Raw genomic sequence first — 18,273 nt, forward strand, 5'->3', positions numbered from 1 at the left:
TTTCAGTTCATATTTGATCTACTCATGGAGGGTCCATGTGCCAATATGGCCAAAAGCTGTAGAGGGTTGGTATAGTATCACAGGGCTATTTATGATGCCACCAAATCTGTGCCACCAATCTGTAGTTTGTTCATCTCTCACTAAGGTGTATTTCTTCTCTAGAGTAGCAAGGATCACTATGTGGATTAAATTACTGAATATTAGAAGTAACAATACTTACTAGAACCGTGGTATTGGCAAAGAAGACAGTAAATGAAAATACTGGACAGCTACATGTAAAAGAATGAAATTAGAACACTTCCTAACACCATACACAAAAATAAACTCAAAATGGATTAAAGACATAAATGCAAGGCCAGACACTATAAAACTCCTAGAGGAAAACATAGGAAGAACACTCTTTGATGTAAATAACAACAAGATCTTTTCTGATCCACCCCCTAGAATAATGGAAATAAAAACATAAATAAATAAGTGGGCCCTAATGAAACTTCAAAGCTTCTGCACAGCAAAGGAAAGTATAAGCAAGACGAAAAGACAACCCTCAGAATGGGAGAAAATATTTGCAAACGAATCAACAGACAAAGGATTAATGTCCAAAATATATAAACAGTTTATCCAGCTCAATATCAAAAAAAACAAACAACCCAATCCAAAAATGGGCAGAAGACCTAAATAGGCATTTCTCCAAAGAAGACACACGGATGGCCGAAAGGCACATGAAAAGCTGCTCAACATCACTGATTATTAGAGAAATGCAAATCAAAACTACAATGAGATATCACCTCACACCAGTTAGAATGGGCATCATCAGAAAATCTACAAACAGTAAATGCTGGCGAGGGTGTGGAGAAAAGGGAACGCTCTTGCATTGCTGGTGGGAATGTAAATTGATACAGCCAGTATGGAAAACAGTATGGAGGTTCCTTCCAAAACTAAAAATAGAGTTACCATATGACCCAGCAGTCCCACTGCTGGGCATATACCCAGAGAACACCATAATTCAAAAAGACACATGCACTCCAGTGTTCATTGCAGCACTATTTACAATAGCCAGGACATGAAAGCAACCTAAATGTCCATCAACAGATGAATGGATAAAAAAGATGTGGTACATATACACAATGGAATATTACTCAGCCATAAAAAAGGAACGAAATTGGGACATTTGTAGAGACGTGGATGTACCTAGAGACTGTCATACAGAGTGAAGTGAGCCCCAAAGAGAAAAACAAATATTGTATATTAACACATATATGTGGACTATACAAAAATGGTACAAATCAACCGGTTTGCAAGGCAGAAATAGAGACACAGATGTAGAGAACAAACATATGAACACCAAGTGGGGAAAGTGGGGAGGGTTGGTGGGGGGAATGAATTGGGAGTTTGGGATACCAAATTGTACACTCTAAATATATGCAGTTTATTGTAAAAAAAAAAAAAAAAAAGTACATCCATTTGAGAAAGTGACCACATGAAAAGTGTCACTTATCTACTGTTCTGAAAACAGAAGGTGAATAAACTGCTCTGTGTTCAACCAAGTTATCTAGAAGTGAATAGGAAATACTTGTGATAGTTTTAATCCCTGATCAACACTTAGTAATTTCTAGCATGTACTTGACCATTCTAAACTTTGCATTTTGATTACTACGATGGCTATGATAATACTACTCCCTGTAAGCAGAAAATGTTTATTATTAACTCAGTACAAAAAATAGGGTAATGATGTATCCTCCTTTGCATGGGGTAAATTCAGTTTATGTCTGTTATAATGGCTTGCTGTCCAGTTTGGCATTTGTCACTCTCAGAATATGCCAGTGTTGATGATGAGTAACATGGTTGCCACAGCTCTTGAGCCCTTCTTACTGATTTTCTTCAGGTCCCATCACGTCCCCAAGCAACCCAAAGGACTTAGGGAAAGGTGGCTCTGCATCCTCCTCCAGGACTGGGTTCTGATTCATCTAACACAGTAACTGATTTAGGGACGCATGCTATGCTTTATCTAATCAGCACATGACATTCTCCTGGAGACACTTTAAACCCAATTGTGGGCATGGAATCTGAGTTAAATGACTCAAAATAGAAGGAAAGATTTATTTCACCATTCTGAAAGGAAGGAAGATTTTTCTCTCCTTTGAAAGTAAACACAGATAGATATTGTCTCAATGGTTAATGGCAGTTTTCTTGCAACCATGAGGACAATAGCTTGAAGATAAAGCTGACCCAGAGGCAAATTAAGAAAATCCCTTGAGCTCTGTTCATAGCACACCTGACAACACTCCACCTCTACATGTTTTACTCCTTCAGATAATAAATGGTTTTCTTGTTTATGCCAGTTGAGGTAGTATTTTTTGGAAATAAATTATAGCTAAATTACAGCTAAAATAAATACACTCTCTTATGGGGTTTCTCTAAGGATTAAATAAGATTAAATACTTGGCACAGTGCCGGAAAAAATAAACAGTAACTTATTTGCTTATTTTTAATATAACTGGGAGAATGCTGCCACAAGAGAATCTAAATACAAACACTCAGACATATAGAATTTTGTAGCTTAGATCTGTCACATTCTTCTTAAAATCAAATATAGCTCACTATTTTTAGGTAGATAAGATACCCTCCTCATCTCATAGATCAGGACATCGAATTTAGTTAGAAACTAGTAAGCACTGGGTTTTTCTTTCTCAGCATCTAACTCCTCTTTAAGACATCACACAGTCTCTTACTGGAGTGGATAGAATATGAGGTTAAACATCAATCTGACTGGAGTAACTAATCATAGTAGACATTTGTATGTGAATGTGTCTAGACTTTTTGTATGTAGTCATCCTATGTCTAGTAATAACACTCAAAATATTGTGGGGAGAGGCAGTTTTTCTCCATTCTGAACCCAGGTGGTTTGGGGAGGGCTACATCCACCATCCCTAAGGTGGGGCATGTGTTCAAAGAACAACTGGAATCAGGACATAGCTTTCTCCCAGGTCAGGAATGAACATGTGACTCAAGCCATGTCACTAAGAACCAATCACATTGGAATCACAAAGCTTTTGCTAAAGTGATGAAAATATGAAGAACAGTACACCCTCTCATGCTACTCTTGAGTTTACGAGCCTGTACGGCTAGAGCTGCTACCACTGTGAGGAAGCTGGTATTTCATAGCACCTAGTTAGCTATCTCAATCGAGAACTTCTGTGGCTGTATCTCTCCTCCCTACTTTGCTACATACTCATTGTTCAGGGTTTCATAACTCCCCAATGTAATTATTTCATGGAAAAAGTGAATTTTGAGTTGGGAATCATATATATTAGGCTCAGTGCTAGGATACAGTGAGCAAAGGCTTTGCTCTTGAGGAGCCCTAGTAAAAAGTTTGCAAAGCATGTGGTAAGGCAATTAAAATAGCATGGTCCCTGAATATCTGCTTTGCCACCTTTTCAAATATTAGGTAGTGTATCAAGGGCCCCCTTTTACAATGTATTCAAAGAGAGTTGCTGCATAACTTTTTTGGCTATAGAAAAAGTTATGAATTTGGTAGTTGAAGTATAAAAGTATTTTAAAAGATAGTATTAAACTCATAGCCTTTCCTCTACTTTTTCACACTGCACAACTAGTTTGGAAATGAAAAAGGAGTTTCAAGATTTCTAAGTCTACAGATAAAATCAAGCTATCCAGCTCCATGCAACTGAAGATTGTGTCCCCAGCAGGAGGAAGGAGGCTTGCACACTTTTTCTCAATGAAACTATCCGCTATCCATGAAGACCAATATCTAAGAGGAAGCCAGCAGACTTTGAGCTAATGAAGACTTTGCCAATTTGTCCAAAGATGGAATTGCTGAATTAATATATATTTTGAGATTCTGATACCCGCCCCCCCCAAATAGTGAAAACCCCAAAACCTCTTTTTCCCTAATCTTATTTCCCATTTATTAGAGAAGGAAAATCAGAGAGCCATTAGCAGAAGGGAGTCTAAATCAGTTCTGTGCTATCATAACAGGATGCCTGACAACTCTACAGGCAGAAGATAATAATATGTTAAGAGCTGGCCAAGAAGATTTGCCCGCCAAGCTCAACCCTTTAGAAATGTTAATTTTCACAAGAAGAATAGCAGGATTGTTTTATTTCTAGGAGGTCTGTGATGGGTAGTCTATTTTGATTTTAAGTATATAAGGTAGGGTGTCATGTGTCCCTGAACTCTCAGTGGAAATGAGCTCTTGATTGGGCTGTAGCTGCCTTGCCTACAGCAGGGAAAACGCTGAAAGATGAGAAAATGGCAGGAATTAATGCTGGAGATTTTGCCAGAGGGAAGGCAGAGAGAAAGAGATGATCTGATTATACATTCAGGGATGACAGGTGAGCCTCTAAAAGTTCAGAGGTTCAGTTCAGATATCCATCTCAACATTTAGCTCCTCATTTGAAGCTTTGCCAAGCACAAGGGAATATATTCTGTTTCAAAAACTGTTGACAATCTCTCAAGATCAGTGGGGCTCATCATAAGGCCTCTTCTTGTTCTTGCATTTCTCCTCACTCTATCTCAAGAACAAAAAGTCACCAAAACTGTGTATTGTAGTTGAAATTTTCTTTTACTTCATATTTTGCTATTGCTCCTACCCTTAGAGCTTCTAAAAGAAAATGGAATTTTACTACATAAAGAACATTACTCTTTCAAAACTTCTCAGTACCAAATCATTGGAATCATAAGAGAAAGAGAAGTTAAAAATTAAGATATCAATATCCTAATTTTGTCCTTTCATTTTGTAGATGTTTTTATTGGCTTTATTATTTTTTTTCAAAAACATGTTTGGCAAATTAGTGAATAATTATATCATCTCCTTTTAACTAGTCCTTTGTCTCCTCTGCCTAATTATAGTTGAAGAATAAACTTTTTCTTGCTGTTTGACAGTACAAATTAATTTTAACATCACAGGCTACATGATTCTTACCACTGCCAGGCATTCAGCTAAGGATTTTACTGTCACTATCTCATTTAATTGTCATAGAGTTTGGCAGATTAAAGAGCAATAAACAAAGCACAACAAAATTCCCACACAAAATAAATTCCAACAGAAACAGGTCTAACTCTGCCTGCTGCCAAAATTAATAATTATCTCTATATGCTTGCTATACAGATTGTGGTCTTCAGATTTGTAGCATCACTTGGAAACTTGTTAGAAATATAGACTCTCAGGGTCATTCAAATATATTTCATGAGAGTCAGTATTTTAGCAATTTCCCAGGTGATTCCTGTGCACATTAAACTTGAGAATATTTTATACAACGTTGTCATTTTTTCTGGATAATGAAATTTTGTTGGCACATCTCAGTTTTTAAGAGCACAAACCTATTTCTTTTTAGTTCAGAATTAATGTATGTTATTTTTTCTGATTAGGAGAGCATATATGCTTATTTAAAGATAAAAATTAAAACATTCATGAATTTATAAAGAAGAAAATAAAATATCTCATAATCTTATCCCTTGAAGATAATCTCTATTAATAGTATAAAATAAACAATCCAAGGAATAACTCTACTTTTACTCCCAAACTAAAACAAAACATAATTATTTATTTAATATAGCTAACCTAGGTGAAATTATAACCCCATTCATAACAGTTAGGTTATTGTTTAATATTAAAAAAATGGAACATCTGAGCCTTCTAAATGACATTTCAATAAAGAAAATTTTGAAAGCTCAAAGGAGGGGGAGGATAATTCTAATCCTTTGATTTCTGTTCTCAAATATTATATACCTACATATTATTCAACATGCTGTTCTTTCTCTCCCATCTGCTGTAATACAATATCCTTGTTTACCTTCCCCTTACATAAACTGTTGAAACTTAGTACAGGTAGAAATCATGAAGTGAAAACAATAGAATGTGCTACATAAAATTTGTATATTAAAGCATAACAAAAGCAAATATCAGATGTCAAAAACTACAATGTTTATGAGAAATAAAATAATATTTTACACAGTAATATAAAGAAAAAACATGAATATTATGATGGGTAAAGTATAAAAACTTATTTTTAAATACAAAGGTTAAGCATATGGAAATCATATTTTACCATAAAAGAATCAAACACATGCAGTACCATTTTTCATGCCTTAGAGAAGATTTAAAAAAATTAAGTGGAAGAAGTACAAGGAAATGTCACTATCTTATAATTAGTTATAAATCAATATATTTCTAAAGTGTAATTGTGTGATACGTATCAAAACCCTTATAGTATGCATACATATTTACTTATAAATTTCATTTCTAAAATTCATGCTAAGAAAATAATTATGGTTTGTGAAAATTTTATAAAGATGTTTATAAAGCAGTTTTTATAATAATATACAATTAAAAGACAATGTAGATGTCCAACACTTTAGGATTCCTTAAACAAATTATAGTAGATTCATATAATAGAATGAGGAAAGTCATTAAAATTATACTTTAAAAAGATATTATTTTGTAAGAGTATCCATGGAGAAAAGAATCAAAACATTTTTAGTTAAAATATGTAGTATCATTTTTAACAGCTCTCTACTTTGTAAACTTTGAAATTTGGCAATTTTATAGCTTGTAAGTATTTCTAACCATCCTTTTCCAATTAAAAAAAGGTGATTTTACATGGAATGAGATGTCCACCTAAGTATATATTTTATCAACATAACAGTGTTATGTCAAATATAGTGCTTTAAAAATATTAGCAGAAAGAGGACAGAGGAGTTCTACTTCTTGATGATACTGGGAATGTGTCTATTCATATCCATGTCAGCCTTTCTGAGGTCATGGTCTGGTTTCCAGTCGACTGCCATCAATGCTCCAAACCGTGAGAAGACTGGAATACTCATAATCCATGGCATTTCATGCTATTCCAGGGAAGGCTATAATCTCTCTTTCACCTGTTACTAATCCTTTCACTTTGTACATGTGCACAAGTGAATACGCTAACAATAAGATATAGAATAAACTAGTAATCTTTTTATCTTCAATAACCTATTATAACTGATGGCTTTAACTTCTTGGTCCATCATTTATTACTTTCTTCATTGTCTCTAAATTAAGCTGGAAAGCTGAGAAAATGTGGTGTAAATGTGTGTGTATTTTAAAGTGGGGTTCTAGACGTAGCATGTCAGTATAGTAAGTACTGTCTATGGCTGCCCCATAAAAGAGGATGTTAATGGGCTTTTTGGAGTGGAGGATTCTTTAACAGGAGTTGATCAGAGTATGTTTTCCCCCAAGACAATTCGGTCAGCAAGAGAATCCCTTGCGGGGGAGAGACATACAAAAAGAGAAGAATGGCATCTCATACCTAGATTTAATGCTTGCTAAGTCTGTACTGCAGAAAAATATGTTAAAAAGTTATTGAGGAGAAGAATCAAGATGGTGGAGTAGGAGGACGTGCGCTCACTCCCTCTAGCAAGAGCACCAGAATTACAACTAAATGCTTAACAACCATCAACAGAAAGACACTGGAACTCACCAAAAAAAAAAAACACCCCACATCCAGAGACAAAGGAGAAGCCGCAGTGAGATGCTAGGAGGGGCGCAATCGCGTTAAAATCAAATCCCATAAATGCTGGGTGGGTGACTCACAAGCTGGAGAACAGTTATACCGCAGAAGTCCTGAGAGTTCTGAGCCCCACGTCAGGCTTCCTAACCTGGGGGTCCAGCAACGGGGGGAGGAATCCCCAGAGAATCAGACTTTGAAACCCAGTGGGATTTGATTGCAGGACCTCCACAGGACTGGGGGAAACGGAGACTCCTCTCTTGGAGAGCACACAAAAAAGTGTGCTCACCAGGACCCAGGGGGAAGGAGCAGTGACCCCATAGGAGACTGAACCAGACCTACCTGCTGGTGTTGGAGGGTTGCCTGCAGAAGTGGGGGGCAGCTGTGGCTCACCGAGGAGACAGGGGCACTGGCAGCAGGGGCTCTGAGAAGTGCTCATTGGCATGAGTCTTTCCAGAGTCCACCATTAGCTCCACCAAAGAGCCTGTAAGCTCCAGTGCTGGGTTGCCTCAGGCCAAACGACCACCAGGGTGGGAACACCGCCCCACCCATTGGTAGATAAGCAGATTAAAGTGTCACTGAGCTCCACCCACCAAATCGGATTAAAGTTTTACTGAGCTATGACCACCCAGCCCAATCCACCATCAGTCCCTCCCATCAAGAAGCATGTGCGAGCCTCCTAGACAGCTTCCTCCACAAGAGGGCAGACAGCAGAATCAAGCAGTATCAGCACTATTTCATCTCGTGGAACTGAAAATCACAGCCAGAGAAAGACAGAGAAAATGAAAAGGCAAAAGACTTTGTTCCAGATGAAGGGACAAGATAAAACACCAGAAAAACAACTAAATTAAGAGGAGATAGGCACTCTTCTGGAAAAAGAATTCAGAATAATGATGGTGAAGATGATCCAGGACTTTGAAAAAAGAATGGATGCAAAGATTGAAAAGTTGCAAGAAAAGTTTACCAAAGACCTAGAAGAATTAAAGAACAAGCAAACAGAGATATGCAACACAATAACTGAAATGAAAAATACACTGGAAGGAACCAACAGCAGGTTAACGGAGGCAGAAGGGCGAATAAATGAGCTGGAAGACAGAATGGTGATGATCACCGATGCAGAACAGAATAAAGAAAAGAGAATGAAAAGAACTGAAGACAGCCTAAGAGACCTCTGGGACAACGTTAAATGCACCAACATTCACATCATAGGGGTCCCAGAAGGAGAAGGGAGAGAGAAAGGACCTGAGAAAATACTGGAGGAGATTATAGTTGAAAACTTCCCCAACATGGGAAAGAAAATAGCTACCCAAGTTCAGGAAGCACAGAGAGTCCCAGGCAGGATAAACCCAAGGAGAAACATGCCAAGACATATAGAAGTCAAATAGACAAAAATTAAAGACAGAGAAAAGTTATTAAAAGCAACAAGGGAAAAATGACAAATAACATACAAGGGACCTCCCATAAGGGTAACAGCTGATTTCTCAGCAGAAACTCTGCAAGCCAGAAGGGAGTGGCATGATATATTTAAAGTGATGAAAGGGAAAAACCTACAACCAAGAATACCCAGCAAGGATCTCATTCAGATTCAATGGAGAAATCAAAAGCTTTACAGACAAGCAATAGCTAAGAGAATTCAGCACCACCAAACCAGCCTTACAACAATTGCTAAAGGAACTCCTCTAGGCAGTAAAGGAAAAGACCTACAAAAACATAGCCAAAACAATTAAGAAAATGGGAATAGGAACATACATGTCAATATTTATTTATTTATTTATTTATTTATTTATTATTTTTTTGAGGTACACCAAGTTCAATCATCTGTATTTATACACATATTCCCGTATTCCCTCCCTCCCTTAACTCCCCCCCACCCTCCCCGTCCCAGTCCTCTAAGGCATCATCCATCCTCGAGTTGAACTCCCTTTGTTATACAGCAACTTCCCACTGGCTATCTATTTTACAGTTGGTAGTATATATATATGTCTATACTACTCTCTCACTTTGTCTCAGCTTCCCCTTCACCCCCCACCCCCCAAACCTCAAGTTTTCCAGTCCATTCTGCATACATGTCAATAATTACCTTAAATGTAAAAGGACTAAATGCACCAACCAAAAGACACAGACTTGCTGAATGGATACAAAAACAAGACCCATATATATGCTGTCTACAAAAGACCCACTTCAGACCTAGGGACACATACAGATGGAAAGTGAGGGGATGGAAAAAGATATTCCATGCAAATGGAAATCAAAAGAAAGCTGGAGTAGTATACCCATATCAGATAAAATAGACTTTAAAATAAAAAAATGTTGTAAGAGACAAGAAAGGACACTACATAAAGAATGAGGGATCAATCTAAGAAGAGATAACAATTATAAGTATATATGCACCCAATATAGAAACACCTCAATACATAAGGCAAATGCTAACAACTATGAAAGAGGAAATTGACAGTAACACAATCATAGTGGGGGACTTTAACACCCCACTTACACCAATGGACAAATCATCCACACAGGAAATTAATAAGGAAACACAAGCTTTAAATGACAATAAATCAGCTTGATTTAATAGATATCTATAGGACGTTACATCCAAAAAGAGCAGATTACACACTCTTCTCAAGTGCACATGGAACATTCTCCAGGATAGATCACATTTTGGGTCATAAATCAAGCTTTGGTAAATTCAAGAAAATTGAAATTGTATCAAGCATCTTTTCTGACCACAACGCTATGAGATTGGAAATCAAATACAGGGAAAAAAACTGTAAAAAACACAAACACATGGAGGCTAAACAATATGCTACTAAATAACCAACAGATCACTGGAGAAATCAAAGAGGAAATCAAAAAATACCTAGAGACAAATGACAATGAAAACACAATGATCCAAAACCTATAGGACGCAGCAAAGGCAGTTCTAAGAGGGAAGTTTATAGCAATACAATCCTACCTCAAGAAACAAGAAAAATCCCCAATAAACAATCTAACCTTACACCTAAAGAAACTAGAGAAAGAAGAGCAAAAAAAATCCAAAGTTAGTAGACGGAGAGAAATCATAAACATCAGAGCAGAAATAAATGAAATAGAGACAAAGAACACAATAGCAAAAATTAATAAAACTAAAAGCTGGTTCTTTGAGAAGATAAATAAAATTGATAAACCTCTAGCAAGACACATCAAGAAAAAGAGGGAGAGGACTCAAATCAATAAAATTAGAAAGGAAACAGGAGAAGTTACAATGGATACTGCAGAAATAAAAAGCACCATAAGAGACTACTACAAGCAACTCTATGCCAATAAAATGGACAACCTGGATGAAATGGACAGATTCTTAGAAAAGTACAACCTTCCAGGACTGAATCCGGAAGACATAGAAAATATGAACAGACCAATCACAAGTAATGAAATTGAAACTGCGATAAAAAATCTCCCAACAAACAAAAGTCCAGGACCAGATGGATTCACAGATGAATTTTATCAAACATTTAGAGACGAGCTAACACCCATCCTTCTCAGACTCTTCCAAAAAATTGCAGAGGAAGGAACACTCCCAAACTCATTTTATGAAGCCTGATACCATCACCCTGATACCAAAACCAGACAAAGATACTACAAAAAAAAGAAAACTACAGACCAATATCACTGATGAATTTAGATGCAAAAATCCTCAACAAAATACTAGCCAACCGAATCCAACAACACATTCAAAGGATCATGCACCATGATCAAGTGGGGTTTATCCCTGGAATGCAAGGATTCTTCAATATACGCAAATCAATCGTGATACACCATATTAACAAATTGAAGGATAAAAACCACATGATCATCTCAATAGACGCAGAAAAAGCTTTTGACAAAATTCAACACCCATTTATGATAAAAACTCTCCAGAAGGTGGGCATAGAGAGAACCTACCTCAACATAATAAAACCCACAGCAAACATCATTCTCAATGGTGAAAAACTGGAGGCATTCCCTCTAAGATCAGGAACAAGACAAGGATGTCCACTCTTGCCACTACTATTCAACATAGTTTGGAAGTCCTTGCCACAGCAATCAGAGAAGAAAAGGAAATAAAAGGAATCCAAATTGGAAAAGAAGAAGTAGAACTGTTACTGTTTGCAGATGACATGATACTATACATAGAAAATCCTAAAGATGCCACCAGAAAACTACTTGAGCTAATCAATGAATTTGGTAAAGTTGCAGGATACAAATTAACACACAGAAATCTCTTGCATTTCTATACACCAACAATGAAAGATCAGAAAGAGAAATTAAGGAAACAATCCCATTCACCATTGCAACAAAAAGAATAAAATAGCTAGGAATGAACCTAACCAAGGAGGTAAAAGACCTGTACTCAGAAAACTGTAAGACACTAATGAAAGAAATCAAAGACGACACAAACAGATGGAGGGACATACCATGTTCTTGGATTGGAAGAATCAACATTGTGAAAATGACTATATTACCAAAAGCAATTTACAGATTCAATGCAATCCCCATCAAATTACCAATGGCACTTTTCACAGACCTAGAACAAGAAATTTTACAATTTGCATGGAAACGCAAAAGACCCCAAATAGCCAAAGCAATCTTGGGAAGGAAAGATGGAGTTGGTGGAATCAGGCTTCCTGACTTCAGGCTATACTACAAGGCTACAGTGATCAAGACAGTATGGTACTGGCACAAAAACAGAAATATAGATTAATGGGACAGGATAGAAAGCCCAGAGATAAACTGTGGTCAACTAATCTATGACAAAGGAGGCAAGGATACACAATGGAGAAAAGGCAGCCTCTTCAATAAGTGGTGCTAGGAAAACTGGACAGCTACATGTAAAAGAATGAAATTAGAACACTTCCTAACACCATACACAAAAATAAACTCAAAATGGATTAAAGACGTAAATGTAAGGCCAGACACTATAAAACTCCTAGAGGAAAACATAGGAAGAACACTCTTCGACGTAAATAACAACAAGATCTTTTCTGATCCACCCTCTAGAATAATGGAAATAAAAACATAAATAAATAAGTGGGCCCTAATGAAACTTCAAAGCTTCTGCACAGCAAAGGAAAGTATAAGCAAGACGAAAAGACAACCCTCAGAATGGGAGAAAATATTTGCAAACGAATCAACAGACAGAGGATTAATGTCCAAAATATATAAACAGTTTATCCAGCTCAATATCAAAAAAACAAACAACCCAATCAAAAAGTGGGCAGAAGACCTAAATAGGCATTTCTCCAAAGAAGACACACGGATGGCCAAAAGGCACATGAAAAGCTGCTCAACATCACTGATTATTAGAGAAATGCAAATCAAAACTACAATGAGATATCACCTCACACCAGTTAGAATGGGCATCATCAGAAAATCTACAAACAGTAAATGCTGGCGAGGGTGTGGAGAAAAGGGAACGCTCTTGCATTGCTGGTGGGAATGTAAATTGATACAGCCAGTATGGAAAACAGTATGGAGGTTCCTTAAAAAACTAAAAATAGAACTACCATATGACACAGCAGTCCCTACTGGGAATATACCCTGGGAACACCATAATTCAAAAAGACACATGCACTCCAGTGTTCATTGCAGCACTATTTACAATAGCCAGGACATGGAAGCAACCTAAATGTCCATCACAGATGAATGGATAAAGAAGATGTGGTACATACATACAATGGAATATTACTCAGCTGTGAAAAGCAATGAAACTGGGACATTTTTAGAGACATGGATGGACTGTCATACAGAGTAAAATGAGTCAGAAAGAGAAAAACAAATATTGTATATTAACACATATATGTGGACTATAGAAAAATGGTACAAATCAACCGGTTTGCAAGGCAGAAATAGAGACACAGATGTAGAGAACCAACATATGGACACCAAGTGGGGAAAGCGGGGAGGGTTGGGGGGGGATGAATTGGGAGTTTGGGATACCACATTGTACACTCTGAATATATGCAGTTTATTGTAAAAAATAAAAAAATGAAAAATTATATAAAAAAAGTTATTGAAAGAATTTGACATTGATAAGGGGTGGACTGAGGCAGTAAGGAAATCATGAAGAAAGAGGGAAGCGAAGAGAAGAGTTTTTTACACATGCTTTCACCACTTGGTTGGGCAGGGTGAATGAGAGCTGAGAGAAGAGAGGCTGAAGAGGTGAAGTCATGAGTCGCCTGAAAGACTCTGCACCAAAGGTCTGCCCCTGGGTGGGAGGGACTGGGCAGAGAATCAGCAGCTATGGGGAAACCCTGGGAAGTAACAAGACTGCATCTCCTACAAACAGGGAGCCCCCATCCCCTGGTGTTCCTCTAGGTCGTGAAGAACTTGCTAGAATACCTTCCACGACAGAGAATGTTTCATAATAAAGAAATACTCAGCAGCTAAGTAAACAAGGCTATAACTTTGAACCTCAAATCTGTCCTCCCCTTTATCTGTCCCTAAGAAAAAAGACAGCAAAGATGGAGAGTGAAATACAGACCAAATCCTTCCACAATGCTGGCCATTGAACTACTACTCATTTTAGATGTGAAGGGCAGGAAAAATCTTTAATTTGGTTGTGAGATTAAAATTTTTATTTAGATTAGACTTAACTTCTGAACACCCTGAAAATGAAACTTTTCAAAGACTCTTCTAAGAGGTGAAAAGCACTAAAACCTATGGGATCAGACTGAGTTGTGTCTGAAGCAAGGAAAGTTCTACTAAATCATGTTGACGATATTGGTAAGAGGGAGAAGAAAAAATTCCACTATTTCTTGACTGCACCCTAATGAGTTCAGCCAACTCAAAAAACTGCTTATACATGCATTAAATATATGGGGTCATTCATTTGCAAATATGCTTTACACAAAATACCTGTTTTAAAAGTAAATTTATGCCCCAAACCTCCAAATATATATCATACAACAGAATGCAAAATGAGGTATTTCCTGTCAAATTTAACTTTCAGGAACTTCAAACACACTAATCCATCCACAAATAGGTATTGCACATTCATTCAGATATATATTTTGAGTACTGCAAATTGGCACTAGGGCTATAAATATGAGTCTAGAAAGTCTAACATTTCATATTTCATATAAACCTTAATTAAAAAAAAAGAAAATGAGCATTTTCCAGTTTTTAAACACTGTATTAGTTGTTTAGACTGGTAAAGATTATTAAAGTGCTCTTATTAACCTCACTATTACAGTAAGGTGAGAAGCTGGACTTAACTATAATAAAAAGGTGCAAAATGATTGATTCACTAAGAGAAGTACAGATAAAGTACCATGGATTTCAAAAGGGGAATCATGAAAATCAGAGGCTTTTCAGGCACAGGGAATTAACAAAGATATTAAGTTAGACTAAGTCACAATACTGATCAGGGCATCATTATTTAAGAATCTAATTTTCCAGACTTACCCCCAGCATTATATCTCCTACACTTTAGCAGCAGTTAACACTCCCATGTATGAGGGAGCCCTCCTTCTGAGGGCTCTGCACTGCCCCACAAAATTACCACATCTTCATAGCTACTTTCCTGTTAGGATCTATTGTCCCCTTTACAGAGAGAAGGGAATTAAGATTGTTTGCTTTTCTTCTTCCTCCATTCTACAGAAGTTTTGATCGCACATTTTCTCTACTACCATTCCCTTCAGCCTTGTGCATCCCTCCTTCGACATTAGGTTCAAATGTCATAATAATGAAAAGGGCAGAGGCTCTGAAGCCAGTAATCTAAGGTTTGTGCCCTGCATTTGCTTCTTACACATCATATTAGTTATTCATTTAAAATTTCTGAGCCTCACTTTACTTTTCATATGGAAGTTCTCTAGAAGTTGTTGTGAGTATAATTTTAAAAACTTATAGGCTATAATGTATCAGTGCTAAAAGATGTATAAACATACAGAAATAAATGGGTCACTTTTCAACAATACGTTGCACCTAGGTGTCATTTAGCACTTTCTACTATTTTGTTTGAATCTCTTTTTCTCCCCCACTAAATAATAAATTCCTAAAGAGGCCAACTTGCTCTCATTCATCTTTGCAGCCAGTGTACAGCATGGCCCATAGTGGGTACAAGGAGATAAGTTAAGGAATATTTGAGGTTAGAGGGATAAGGCTAAGATTAATTCAATCACATCCACATTAATTAAAAGTCTAAAATAAATTTGAATACAAATTTTTATATATTCATTTCAATATATGAATATAAAACTTTATAATAATTTACACCTTATAGTGATGTGCAAATAGCAACTACTAACCTGTTTACAGGGATGTTTAAGATGTTTAAAAAAATGGGTAAGCATGGAGCCAATACTATAATACATAGTATTATTTGATCATTTGAATAAGTGAGATAAGTCTATAAAAAAGAAAGCATGAATTTCCCTCCTTCTCAAATACCAAGAGACTGTGTTTCTAAAAGGGAACTGAATGACTTGAAGAGTTCAATTAATTTCTCCAGGATGCTCTCTTCACATAAAATGGTGGTAAAACCTCCTTTGATCCATTTCATAGGATGTTGAAGATAAAGAAAGTCATACATATGGAAAGCTTGGAGCTGTTTTTAGCAAGGTCTTCTAATTTTCACTTCTATGCTCTTTCCATATCTGTGACATTTGCGTTTTTATTTTAATTTGTTTTTTCTTGAGGATACTGGCCCATGGGTGATCCTGACAGAGGAAATTTGTTTTCTGCATGGTTTCTCTCTAGTTTTGGTGGAGCTACTGAGCTGGGTGCCAGTCCCATACTGCTGGGCATCTGTCCCAGTGTAGGAAGACCTGTGCTTCTCTTGGGGGTGGATTTGCCAGCTCTGTTTTCAGTGAAGAATGGCTCTCTCTGTTGAAACCACTTCCCCAAATGCTGCCCTTCCTGTTCCCTCTCTCAGTGCCATGGTGGCTGCCACTGCCAGTGTCCAAGTGTGGCAGCTACTCCCAGTAGTTCTCCTAGACTAATTACCCTAGACAAGAACTTTTCACCTCTTTGAGGACAGGTTTACGGTCCTGCTTCCCCAGGTTGACTGAAGCCTTAATCCTTGCCTTCTTGGTAGTGCCAGGAGGAAGAACAGTAGGGACTCTGTTCTATAAAAGAACTTTACTGCTGCAGCCTCAGCCTGCTTGTTTTCTGCTTATTTTAGCAGCTTGTTATCACTGCCTGAGTCCTGCCTAATCAATAACCAAAGGAGTTTCAAAAGGCTCTCATTCTGTGGGTCTCATTGACCTTGTTCTTGTTTTATCTTTTTCTATTGCTTTCTACCTCTTGATCCTTCAAACTCAGTGTGTTCCTGGGATCCAGTATTATCCCCAGTACTTCTGCTGAGGACTGGCTATTCCTCCCCAGAAAGTGCTGGATGACTTACACCTGGGTGTTGGTCTATACTTGCAGGAAACCAACAGATATTCCGCAACATTTCTGGCACTTCGATGGCTCTTGGAACTCGTTTCCAAGACAGATTCAAAAGTTCTTCTATTGTATCATTTACAGAATTGATGAGAAGTACATGGCAGGCCATCAAGAGTTTGTCCTCAAGCCTCCATCTCTTCCTCATAAACAAATCTTGGCATTTAAAAGACTGAAAACTTCTGCTTGCATCTCATTCCTTTTCAGTGTATTTGGTAAGATTGCCTTTGATAGCATCCTACTATCTGGCTGCATCTGCACACTAACTACTTCTGAAACTGTCCAGTTTCTCCATATGTCCCTTATTAAGCTAACTGAAACCTCACTTGTGTTTGCAGCAATGAAAACTCACCAGGAACTTCACCATGCCCAGACTCATAATAAACATGATCAACTTCTTTTGTGCAGTTTGTTCTCTTGTATACCAGCTTGAATAAGTCCTACAAGACTCCGTCACATGTTCTTTAATTTACTTGATATAAGCAAGGCTACTTTCTTTCAATTTCTTGTTAATTTAAAGAATATATCAGAAAGAATTTTTTTTCTTTTAAATTGTAGTTACAAATAAAAAGCAAGCTTAAAGATTATCATTGGAGGACTTCCTAGGTGGCACAGTGGTAAAGAATCCGCCTGCCAATGTAGGGGACACAGATTCGAGCCCTGCCCTGGGAAGATTCCACATGCCATGGAGCAACTAAGCCCGTGCGCCATAACTATTGAGCCTGTGCTCTAGAGCCCGTGCGCCACAACTACTGAGCCCGTGTGCCGCAACTATTGAAGCCCACGCACCTAGGGCCCGTGCTCCACAACAAGAGAAGCCACTGCAATGAGGAGCCTGTGCACTGCAATGAAGAGTAGCCCTCACTTGCAGCAACTAGAGAAAGCCCATGTGCAGCAACAAAGACACAACACAGCCAATAAATAAATAAAATAAATTAATTAATTAAAAAAAGATTATCATTGGAGGAATCTCTGGTTTCTTAACAATAAGAGCTATGGTCACACATATGGAGACTATACATATGGATGGAAGATTTTTTTTTTCCTTACGTAGAAAAACTCTTTTAATTTCTCTTGCCTTTCTCCCCTAGCAGTGCTTTTAGAAAAATTAATGAGATATGGTCTGGAAATCACTTTGTGCTCCTTAGAGAGGTGATATGCAAATTTAAGAAAATAGTATTAAGAGTCAGGTAATTATTTGAAGGACGAGGAAACTTAACTTTAACTTATGGTGGTTGAAGTATTTGTTGAAATTCTGAAATAATTGAAGTCCAATTTTAACTGAGAATCATCACTGTTGTCAGTAGCCTTGGAAAGCATCATCAAACAATGTTTCTTGTGCTGAGTTAAGTGTCTTATAAACCTAATCACA

This window comes from Hippopotamus amphibius, chromosome 3 (assembly GCF_030028045.1).
Source record: "Hippopotamus amphibius kiboko isolate mHipAmp2 chromosome 3, mHipAmp2.hap2, whole genome shotgun sequence".
NCBI lineage: Eukaryota > Metazoa > Chordata > Mammalia > Artiodactyla > Hippopotamidae > Hippopotamus > Hippopotamus amphibius.